Here is an 11,093-nt window from a genome sequence, read left to right as displayed (position 1 = left end):
AATTTCAAATGAAAAAGATTTAAAGTAGTCATTTACAAAAACTTGCAAATGTGAACAATCGAACAAACAACATAAGTTTTTTCCACCATACACAGAATTTTACAGAAATAAGATGAATAGCAATTTTGGGAACAATAAGGTTTCCTTGTTACAAATAGGCAACCAAGGATATATGCCTGTCTTAAGATTGCATCATTAATTACTTAAGTTTATAGGATACTACATGCTTCAGCAGCACGTCTACCCGAATTACAATACAGAGATTTATATGGCTCTTGCACAAGGATGATATGAAAATTTGTGAAGTATTCCATATTTTTCATTATTCAGATGCAAGAAATGAAAAACAGTTATTCAAAAGTTGATTACAAATATACAAGAGTAATAATATGTGTAATTCATAGAAATAAAAGTTAATTTGACATCAGTGTATTCAATCTTCACCGTTTTAGAAAGGCCTTTACATAGCATAACCTTTATAAAACTTTTGAAATAAGATAACATTGTCATTTTATCCCAAAGAAATAAAATTCTATAAGGACCTAGGAATTAAAAGAATCTTAAAATGTTTCTATATGAAATGCAATCTGAAAGAACACATGTATTAATGAACGTATGGATTATAAAACAATGTCGAATTCAAAGTATTATATCTAGGAGCGAATGAAATAGATTATGGACATTCTACAAACAGAATACTAAATATTTTAAAATATACTTTTTCAGACAAGCACCAGAAATATCTTTAGTTTCTGTACTACTCATTTCAACAGATAAGTTAAAATTATTTCTGATTTAAAAAATCACAAACTCTATAGAAATCATTATAGATGTATACAAACAACTCGAATATATTTTGACATCAATGTCAGGCAATTCACTTGGAAGAATACCATGGAATACATGAATTTTTAAAGTAAGGTATTGCTGTTGCTTTGTATTGTGAAAATATTTTCTATGGAAACATAGGATGGACTGGCAATTTTGAAATTTAAGAAACTTAACTGATCCATTAGGACTTAGGAGAACAATTTGTACAGCTTTCCACAACTTCAAAGAGGTAGTGATACATACTTATCCTTTTGGCAATATCAAATGCAGTTTCTTCCAAGTTGTGCTTCAGACCTGGCTTGATATAATGGTTCAACAGAAGGAGATCCAGCGTATCTTTGCTATATCTATTCCCAGCAGCAAGATGCAGGGGGTCAAGAGGCCTTTAACTTGGCCATTGGTATCTGCATCATGATGAAATAAGAAGCCACTCTGTTATTATTCCATGTATAAGTACTGTGCAGGGATGTCCAGCCATTCGCAGTTATTACATGAATATCTGCCTTGAGCCACCAACTCATGGACAATATCTAAGTGTCCACTGTAGGCTTCTCGATGAAGAGGGGTATCCTCATCGTCATCCCTAGTAATCACATGAGTGGCCTTTTTGGAAAGTAGTCTCTGCACTGTAGTAAGGCGATTATTTTCAGCAGAACAAAGAAGAAATTTGCTTGGATACTATTTCATTTTTTTCTTGCAATTGATACCATTTCTCACTTTTTCATCTTGTTCCTCAACTTCATCAGAATTGCCTAACCAGAGACTTTGAGTGCCAATGAGAATGAGCTCTCCATGTATTTCCCCAATAGTTCACATTGGATGAAATGGTCAGAAAAATCTGGTGAATTTTCTGCATCTGTTTTTTTCATTATTATTTATTTTCTCTTTTTTCATTTTTACTATTCTAAATTATTCTAACTGGAGAGTAGGGAATTGGTAGAGAGCAGAGGAAAGATTTTCCTCCGTATTTAAAGGTACAGACTGAAAATGAGGACCAGTGTTTTCTTCTTGTGCAGCTTATTCTAAGAATGAGAAAACAGGAAATAATGTATTCTATGTAAATGAATTGGGATATGGCAGAGCAGAAAGTGAAATGATGCAACCAAAAATATAAAAGCAAAATAAATTAGGATAATTGTGGAGCAATCATATTACCTATGAGAACCATGAAAGGGAGAGAGGGAGAGACAGATGTGCAATGGTCTAGCTAGCCACAAAATCCATCCCTCTCATCAAATTATAGAGCAAATAAATTCATTTTTTAAAAGAGATGGAAATAGAATTTAAGATCAGATATCTCCATTGTTTTTAATTATATTCTTATTATCTTAAATACTTGTATAAGGGAATTTTCATTCAACATATCAGTTTTTTAAGTAAAATGGATCTTTATATAACTTTTCCACACCCTTCCAAACCTCACCCCACTTTAATTTTTTCTAGTTTCATACTATCTGCATTGAATATTATACCTTCACTCTCTTCCTCCATATCTCTCTTTATTCCTTCCTTTTGACTTCCACTCACATATTCCAAGTGATAGTTTCCTGGTTTTCATTTTGTTGGAGTACAGTTCAATTTTATAAGAAATTACACCTTTGAAATACTCCTCTGCAAATAGCATGCTTTGGTTAATATTTTTGTGTAAACTTGTATAAATTTCTAGCTTCCAAATATGGCTCTGACTTAGTTCCATTAATATATTTTTAAATCTATCCTTTTCGTTGCAAATAATGTAAGAGTCTTCAAAATGGATGGGTTCAATCCAATTGTGTATATGTGCCACACTTTCTCTAATCATCACTCTGCCAAAGGGCATCTGGGCTGTTTCCGTAACTTGGCTACGGTGAATAGTGCAGCAGTGAACATGATTGTGAAAGTGATTTTACTGTTACATTTTGGAATAATTCATCACTTCCTTTGTGGGAGCAATACTCTATCCAGTTACCCAGAATAAGAACATCCTTCCCTTCATCTTCATCACATTGAATTGCAAGTCCTCAAAAACACACTTACCCCTACAGGTCTCAATAAGCTAAAACACCACTGTGCCCATATTCTTTCAAAACATTTTTCTCATAATTGTACATATAATTTAGTGAGAACCTTCTATGTACTTTCCTAATGTGGGAATGAGGGACATGACAGAGTAAACGTAAGAAATATGCAACTTAATTAGCTATTATCATATTTAAAATCATGTTCAGCTCTAATTCATAGCCTCACATAATATTATTTTAATCTTTATTTGATTACTTCATCTAACCCGTAAATTATATCAGGTGAGTTAAAAGCAAAGGCAAAAAGTGTGGTTTTATTTTGACACTCATGTGTGAGGTTGCACAACATGGGCAAATAGATGGATTGGAATTAATAGCTCTTATCCATTTTGTTAACATAGAGATGATTTTCCCAACCTGATTCTTGAATTCGTATTCCATTCAACAACAAGAAACATGTGATAATTTCCTTTGTTTTGCTCCTTATTAAATTTTTTCCATTTTATTTTATAATGGATGATTTCATAAATGTACTGTAGATACAAAAATATGTTAAAATATTTCTATCCATATGCATTGATATATACATACTCACATATATTATGCAGGTTATAATGATAATGTATAATTTCAGTAACTGTACAATTTACTAAATTATTAAAACTATCGACAGCTCATGCCTGGCATCCGGGTTACTCGGGAGGCTGAGATCTGACAATCATAGTTTGAAGCCATCCTGGGCAAGAATGTCCAGGAGCCTCTTATCACCAAACAACCAACAGAAAATCAGAATTGGAACTGTGGTTCAAATAGTATAGCGGTAGCCTTGAGAGAAAAATCTCAGGGACATCATCCAGGTTCTTAGTTTAAGAAGAACAATCTACCCAAACAAAATCTATTTAATTTACACCTGTGTAATTAAAGTATTTCCATCACCCAAATGCACAACCATGCTCATTTGCAAGGTCACTCTGTTTTGTGTGAAGTACCATAAAATATTTTCACTTAAGTTGAAAGCATTGGAATGTGGGTTCATTCTATCTCTCTCATGCATTTTTCTACTCAAATATTCAAATCTTACAATTATTCCAATTATTTAAAATCATAGCTTTTTACTTTCATACCCAAATATTAGAGTTTGAATTGAGTGTCTTGTGCCCCCTAAATGGGTGTTCTTACCACTTTGTCATGTCCCCAGCTCTAAATTATCCTGATTATTTTTCAGATCCTTGTGTATGACCTTGGGCTCAGTCCATGTTATGTTATTCTTCCTGGAATTTAGAATAACAGGTGCATGGCATTGTGTACTGATTTTTCTGTCCAGTCTGGGCTTTAACCTCTATCCTCAAGAGTAGACTCCCATGTAGTCAGGATTTTCATAAGTTTGTGATAGCTGATGTTGTTTTAAGTCTTTGCATTTCCTGCAGGTTCTTGACTACTAAATTAATTTGTTTTCTTGGGTTGTGTTGTTTCATTTGAATGTATGTGTTGAGTTGTTCCTCACTTGTCCTTTTGTTTCTTTCAATCAAGTTCTTACCTAAAGTGCTGAGAAACCAATTCTTCTTTTTCATGATAGTCAAGGTGAACATGATTTATTACAAAGCAATTTCAGTAATATTTAAACATCTTCATATCTATGGATGGTACATAAATGATAAGTGCTGTGATGGGTTTTTTTTATTTTCACAGCAGTCTTTGCCATGCACAGACAGATCATCATAAAATCTATGAAGATAATAAAACTACAGATGCAAGCAAAGAGAAGAAAAACCTATTATTAATTGTTTGACAGAGGCTTGCGTTCTAGTGAAAGAAATATGTTGCTTGATGCAAGATTTCACAAAATTGTATTTCTAGGGGGAAGCTAAACAACCATCTAATTCTACAGAATTGAGGGAGAAGAATCAAACTCCTGAATAGTTTACATATGGGTCAAATAAAAGCATGCTTCTAAAAAGAGAGTTGACTTTAGAGAAACGTGATGAGTTCTATGTAAATAGGTGCTTAGCTGATTTTGTTAATTTGTAAACTAATACAGGGAAATAGGGTACAGCAAGGTAAAAAAAGAACTTCGCATTGAAATACTCATGTGTGTGTGTGTGTGTGTGTGTGTGTGTGTGTGTGTACATGCACGTGTATACACGCATGCTCATGTGCAAGTGCTAATTTATTCATTCATCATCCCTAAGATTCTGTGTCCAAGGATAGTGGTTTACCACTTGAGGCATTGTTCCACTTCTGGTTTTTTGGAGATAATTGCATGTATTTTCATGATTGGACTGGCTTTGAATAGTGGTCTTCATATCTCAGCCTCCAGAGTAGCTAGCTAATCTTACTCAGCCTCCAAGTAGCTAGTTAAAATTGGGCCTGTCCTCTATACTTCACTGCTTTTTTATTCTTGTCCTGAGGTGTTCACATGCCTAAGTCATATATATGTCTAGTTGCTTTAAGAAATACTCTTATTGCTTGGCACCAGGGGCTCCCATCTGAACTCTTAACTACTGAGGAGGCTTGAGAACAGAACCCAGGCCAAAAGTTTAGTGGACTTCCTTCTCAATATATAGTTGGGTGCATTGGATCATTTCCACCATCCTGCACTATCTACATGTTAAGATTGGAAGGGCTGCCGAATCCAGGCCAGCCAAGTTAGGAAGCAAGACAATTTGGTGTGCACCCCTTATACCCTTGATAATGGGAAGGCTAAAAATTCAGATCAGATGCATGTTCTTTTGAAAGGGAACCCATATCCTAAAATTAACCAATGATATGACACCACTCTACAAAAACAATACCCAAATTGAACACAATTTCCCACAACCAAAATAAGCATATACTTTAACATGCAAAAACTTAGTACAATCTGCTCTTTGCTCTAATATCAGCTTCATCTAATTATCATATGATGTGACAGAATAGTTTCTTCATTAAACTGATTATATATTTTAAGAAACCTAGAAAATTCTTTCTCACATATTAAATCCAACGAATGGCAAATTGCCTCATTTCTTACCTATTTGGCTACTACTATAAGTTCATCTTATGATTATTATTAATAGTAATATATTCAGATTTATTAATTTACTATGTAACAGTTTTTAAACTTTTGGCTTCTCTGCTGAAGTTGAAGTATTTAAATAGTATCATCAAATTATATTACTTGGGTACTTAGGGCAGTTTTTTAAAAAGTATTAAACCAATGGTTTCTAGTAATTCTGTTTTTTTGGGGGGCGGTGTCAGATCATGGGACCTGAATTCTGGGCCTGGGCGCTGTTCCTCAAGGCTAGTTCAAGGCTAGCACTCGACCACTTGATCCACAGTGCCACTTCCAGTTTTTTTTTCTGTTTATGTGATGCTGAGGAATTGAACCCAGGGCCTCAAACATGCAAAGCAAAAGTTCTACCACTGAGCCACCTTCTTAGCTCTCTATGAATTCTTAATTGGTATATTATTTAGTTTATTTTTAATTTCAATTTAATTTTATTGTAAAGGTAATTTACAGAGGGGATACAGTTATCTAAATAAAGTAATGAGTACATTTATTATGGAAGGAACATATTTATCACTTCCATTGATTTTTTTGCACACTCAAAAAAAAACTACTGATGCTTTTCCTGTCGATATTGACCAATGGGTACTTTTCTTTCTTCATGCATTTTTTATTATAAACTTGATATACAGAGGGCTTACAGTTATTTAAGTCAACTAAAGAGTACACTTCATTTTATTTTCTAAATTTTGAATTTAATTATTTTCTTTTGTTTCTTTAGGGTTATTCTTTTTTCAGAGTTATAGGATTAGTTAATTTAGTTTTGCATAATTTTAACATATGTAAATTATTCAGAGATATATTTTTTGCTTTCAAAACAGTTAACATGTGAATATTTAAAAAAATATTTTCTTAAATTTTATATGGTTGATGAATTTAAATAAATTTAATTTCTTAAAGTTCTAAACATATTTGTTCAGGTAATGAATACTGTATTTTCAAGAAGCACATACTTTATTTAAAAAGGCTGCATTACATGGTCACTTTTGGAAATATTTATACTTGAATTAAAAAAAAAACTGAGCTGGAAGCCGGGCGCTGGTGGCTCACGCCTGTAATCCTAGCTACGCAGGAGGCTGAGATCTGAGGATCTCGGTTCAAAGCCAGCCCGGGCACGAAGAGACCGTGAGACTCCTATCTCCAATAAAAACCACCAGAAAACCGGAAGTGGTGCTGTAGCTCAAATGGTAGAGCGCTCGCCTTGAGCTGAAGAGCTGAGGGACAGCGCCCAGGCCCAGAGTTCAAGCCCCACGGCCGACCAAAAAAAAAAAAAAAAAAAAAAACTGAGCTGGGCATAGTGATTTGTGGTTTCCTTTTTCTAACTATGGTGGGAAGTGTAAATAGGGTTTGTAATTTGGGAAAGACTGGGAAACTTTGAGACCTTATAAAATTTCCAGAGTGAAATGATTAGAGATATAGCCATGCCTAGCAAGATATAGAGCACCTGGTTATCATATACTAAATCTTGAGTTAAAACACCAGTAACATCAATCTTTTATCAAAATAAAAGTATACATGTTTCAAAATGTTTATTATTTAAAACTTGTTTGCAAATTTCTCATGTCTTTTATTTCTTAATTTTAAATTTACTTAATCTATAAGAATCCAAGTATCTTGTGACTGTTTTATTTCTACTAAACTTTTAATAGTATGAGCAATATTATGATTTCATATATTAAAACACTTTTACTGTTTGTGATAATTTTCCCTGTTTAATATGATAATAACAATATTCCAAATGTGTGTATGTGTTATGTGTGTGTGTGTGTTTATGTGGGTTTTGTGTGTGTGTGCTTTGTGTGTACTTTGTAATGCTTGGGAGATCACACAATTGCTTCACATATGTTAGGCCAAAGTTTTATTACTGAACTATACTGTCTAGTTATAATACAAATTGTTTTTTAAGTTATGACTTTTTAAAATTTTCATTCCTAGTATGCTTTTCCAAAATTATATATGATAAAATGTGATCCATCTTCTATCCACATTAGCAATTGTTAGTTTTATTCTTTCTCTTATTTCTTTGGAAATGAATTATATTCCTATTACAACATTTTTACATTGTAACAGCTCTATACAATGCTTTGTTTTCTATTTTATTTTTTCCATGTTATCTGACTTTCAGTCCAAACTATCAGGTGGATTAAAAAGAAACTTGATTCAGGACACTTTATTTTTCTCCTTCTCTTCTCTGAAATCTTTCTGTTTTTTGAAACAATACCAATGACATACAGCTCCTATGTGATCCACCATTCTTCCCTATCTCTCTCTCTTCTGCAGTACAGCTCAAGTCGTTATCATTCAGCTTTATTATGCTATAATGTTATCTAAATCTTAACTCATTCCTAAATTAATTTTAGTTGTTTGAGCAATCTCTAAAGACATTTATCTATATATAATATCAGGGGTTTGTGTTTCCACAAGGTGCAAAATATGAGTGACTATCAAACATCCAGATATCTCTGGAGAATATTGGTCCACCTGCTCAATAATCCCGTATGTAAATTCAAGGAATTCATAACAATCTTGTAAAATGGTGTAGCTTGAGCCTTCATACAAGCTTTGAATTGTATTACCATGTTTAGTGAAGATAACCTAGTTCTATTATAAGAACAGACGCATAGAAGAAGGTAACAGATTTTTCAAAAATTAATTCTTAGTTTTATGTTCCACAGATTTTGAAAAGGATGCCATGAGACTTTATGAAATAAAAACAGAATCTTAAATGGTTGTATTGGTACTATTGCCTCTCTAGATTTAAAGAATGATCTTAGAATATTACCTCAATCCTTTTTTTGTGTGTATGTATGTCGGTCATGGGGTTTGAACTCTGGGATTGGGAGTTGTCCATGTGCTCTTCAGCTCAAGGTGAGCACTCTACCGCTTGAGCAACAGCAAAACTGCCAGTTTTCTAGTGGTTTATTGGAGATAAGAGTCTCATGGACTTTCCTGCCCAGGATAGCTTTAAACCACCATCCTCAGATCTCAGCCTCCTCAGTAGCTAGGATTACAGGCTTGAGCCACCAGCACCTGGCCTACCTCAAACCTTACAAAGAATGATTATCAAACTAAATGTGAGATGTAAAAACTTGTAAAACATAAATGTAAAAATTCATGACATCGGATTAGTAAAGGTTTCTAAAAATTTGACATGGAAAACATTAGTAGCTAAAGAGAAGCAAGAACTGGATTATATCAAGTGATAACCTTTCATAATTCCAAGGACACTATAACAGAAACGAAACCATATCCAACAGATAGAGGGCATATATTTGTTAATGCTACATTATTAATGCTACAGTGATTCTGAAACTTAAGTGTTTTTTGGGAGGGGTCCAGTTGTGGGGCCTGAACTCTGGGCCTGGGCGCTGTCCTTCAGCTCTTCAGCTCAAGGCTAGCAATCTACCACTTGAGCTACAGAGCAACTTCCTGCTTTTTTTTTTGCTTATGTGATGCTAAGGAATCGAACCCAGGGCCTCAGGCATGCAAGGCATCGCTCTACCACTGAGCCACCTTCCCAGCCCCTGAAACTTAATTATTTTTATATCTTCTAATTCTATAAAAAATTTTTCCTGAATAGTATATTTTATTAAATAACATGCAGATTAATAGTCAATAGGAGGAGCATATGAAATAAGCTCCTTTTTAGTGTCTAAGAAATAATAAAAACTCACTAATAAGTCCATAATATTAAAAGAGGACACAAAATATAGTAATGCATTTGTGGAGAAATTGATATACTTCTGATAGTGATCGATTTGTATAATACTACAATCATTTTAGCAAATAAGATTTCAAGTCTTCAAAAGGTGAAAGAGAATTTTATAGGGTCCAGGCATTACACTTCTATGAATGTATTAAACAGAAGTAAAAAAACTTTTTTGGATAGAGAATGTAGTTAATTGACAGTGAACTTGAATAGTATGTGTGAGACCCTGGAAATGATCCGCAAAAAAAGTTTTTGAAAAGACACACTACAGAGGATGTATGCTGGGCAAATTCCTGTAAATGAATTTTATATCTATTTTTAATGTCTGTTCTAAAATATACAGCATTTCTATTTGAAGGAATGCAAGTTTGTGAAAATCGGGCTTTGAAAACCTATGAAGGCACAATTCACTTCCAAAGCACTAAAATGTATACAATAAAAGGAGATAATATATTGTAAGTGAATTGCAAGTCAGGAAAAAAAAAACTATTGTTAAACTTCTTCACACAAAATGCAGAATAGCTAAAAAGATGTTTTGGTGTTGGCTAAAAACTCATTGTAAACTACTGCATTTAAAACAAAGATGTGATTTCTGTTTATTTTGAGGGTATTTTGTCCGTTTGGGTTTATACAGAGATAACTCAATCCAAAAGTATATGTGATAACTGGAATACCTAGGAATTATGCATCAATTCTAAGTAATTTTTTATTATTTTTTATTGTGAAAATACTGTACAGATGGGTTACAATTACATGGGCAAGATAATGAGTACATTTCTTATCAAGCATTGTAGCCTCCCCCTTTGTTTCCCCTTCCCATCCCTTCCCATCCTCCCCCTGTCCCCCACCCAATCCTCCCTGCTCCCCCGCCAAAGTTGTAAAGTTCATTTTTCGACATAACGACTTGTACATCTCATTGTTGAAATGAGTCCACCTGTATCCCTATTGTTTTCCCATGGTTTCCCTTATTTGCAATATCTAGTATATGTCTGATTCAAACAGAAAAGGTCAGATAAGTTGATGTTAGGGAAATGAACCCGAGGGTAGGTATTCAAATGTTTTCTTTTCTTTCATGCGATTGTTTCTAACACATTTATGATTATTTTTTTGTTGCTTTGTATGTCCCTCCCCCACAGTATAACCCCTGCTTTCACTGTATTTGATGTCAGTATAATTGTGGAGGGGAAGGGGTAAAACTTCTAAGTAATTGAGAAACTTTTCTGGAAGAAACTTTTAGCAAATGACAAAAGACATAAATCTATGCATCTGCATTTTATGAAAGTCATATGTTACATGCTCAATCCTATTACTTATCTCTAGTTTTCTAGGAAAAACGTATTCTCAAGATAAGAGCCAAAAGCAGTGAAAATAACAAAATACACAATCATCTTGATTTATTTGTGAAAGTAACAAATGAAATAAAATAATTCCACTGAAGGGACTCCAATATTAGTGTATGTGAAGATATTCCTAAATGCCAATATCCATTAAATTTTTGGAATTTTAA

General features: G+C 33.6%; 1 pseudogene; it reads left to right on the top strand.

The window, feature by feature from the left end:
* Positions 1-223: 223 nt before the first annotated feature.
* Positions 224-320, top strand: LOC138841522 (U6 spliceosomal RNA; annotated as a pseudogene).
* The last annotated feature ends 10,773 nt before the right edge of the window (positions 321-11,093 follow it).

The sequence above is a fragment of the Dipodomys merriami genome, unplaced genomic scaffold (genome assembly GCF_024711535.1).
Source record: "Dipodomys merriami isolate MVZ:Mamm:240054 unplaced genomic scaffold, mDipMer1.0.p SCAF_320, whole genome shotgun sequence".
Taxonomy (NCBI): Eukaryota; Metazoa; Chordata; class Mammalia; order Rodentia; family Heteromyidae; genus Dipodomys; species Dipodomys merriami.
This window is presented reverse-complemented; position numbering and strand designations above follow the sequence as displayed.